General features: G+C 35.9%; 1 non-coding gene across 1 annotated transcript; it reads left to right on the top strand.

Annotated features, from left to right (window-relative positions):
* The first annotated feature begins 927 nt into the window (after positions 1-927).
* On the top strand, positions 928-1,039 carry LOC122095471. Its single transcript, XR_006145149.1, has one exon. It is a non-coding gene; the product is annotated as a U6 spliceosomal RNA (small nuclear RNA).
* The last annotated feature ends 272 nt before the right edge of the window (positions 1,040-1,311 follow it).

The following is a 1,311-nucleotide window of genomic DNA, read 5'->3' as shown; positions in this document are numbered from 1 at the left end:
TACATCTTCAACATATATTTTTCCAAGTATTCCGTTTAAGGCATATTCAACAACTGGTGGAAATTGTGTTGGCTGTAATTATGTGTCTTTCTCCATGTGCACATGTATACATGTGTATATGTATGTGTGTGACTAGTAACATATATGTGTACATTATGGCTTATATCATCAAATAAAGTAAGGAATCTCTAAATTTTTAACAAAAACTGTATAGTTAAAGTCTTAACTCTTCACTCTGCTTCTTTACACAAAGACTTTGCAACTTCTCATTAATAAAGTTTCCATATACTCTAAAATGTACATACTTAGTACTTAATGTCTACTACCATAAATCTTAAATACTTTATCAAAAAGTTTTATACCTGCCAAACAGTCTTATTTTTGGCATATATAAGCAAAATCCCAAAATTAAGCATATTTAAAACATTAAAACTGTTTTTTTGGGGGGAGGGTCCGGTTGTGGGGCATGAACTCTGGGCCTGGGCACTGTCCCTCAGCTCTTCAGCTCAAGGCTAGCACTCTACCACTTGAGCCACAGCGTCACTTACCGCTTTTTTCTTTTTGCTTATGTGGTGCTGAGGAATAGATCCCAGGGCCTCATGCATGCAAGGCAAGCACTCTACCACTGAGCCACCTTCCCAGCCCTAAAACATTAAAACTTTAACAAACCTAAACACTTGCTGCAATGTTCATTTTGACAGGTGCCTTGTATAGAATAATTGAATCCCTCCTCCTACACATCTCTTGAACTACAAATATCTGGAATTATTTTGTTTTTGGCATGTCTATCTTGATTTTATTCTTAAATGTGTGCTTATGTAAGAAGTACATGATTCTAAAATTTCACAACAATTCTTTTGAACTTATTTTTGTTGAATTGTCTAGTTTCATAAAATCAATACAAATTATACTTTATATAGAAAAAATGTTATTTGCTCAATTTAGCATCACATGCACTAACATTGGAACGATACAGAGAAGATTAGCATGCCCCCTGCGCAAGGATGACATGAAAATTCGTGGCGCATTCCATATTTTTACAACAACAGATGCTGAAAGGTATGTGGCCACAAGGGAACCATGCTGCATTCTTGTTGGGAGTGTAAACTTGTTCAACTACATTGGAAAGCAGTATGTAGGTTCCTCAAAAGACTCCACATAAAACTCCTCTATGACACATTAATCCCACTTTTGGGGATCTACCCAAATGATCATAAACAAGACCATACTAAAACTACCAGCACAACTATGGTTATTGCAACATTATTTACGATAGCTAGTATATGGAACCAACCCAGATGCCCTCACAAG

Source organism: Dipodomys spectabilis, unplaced genomic scaffold (genome assembly GCF_019054845.1).
Source record: "Dipodomys spectabilis isolate Male_0828 unplaced genomic scaffold, ASM1905484v1 ptg000351l, whole genome shotgun sequence".
In the NCBI taxonomy this organism is placed as follows: domain Eukaryota; kingdom Metazoa; phylum Chordata; class Mammalia; order Rodentia; family Heteromyidae; genus Dipodomys; species Dipodomys spectabilis.
Note: the sequence above shows the minus strand (reverse complement) of the source record. Positions and strands in the feature narration are given on the sequence as shown.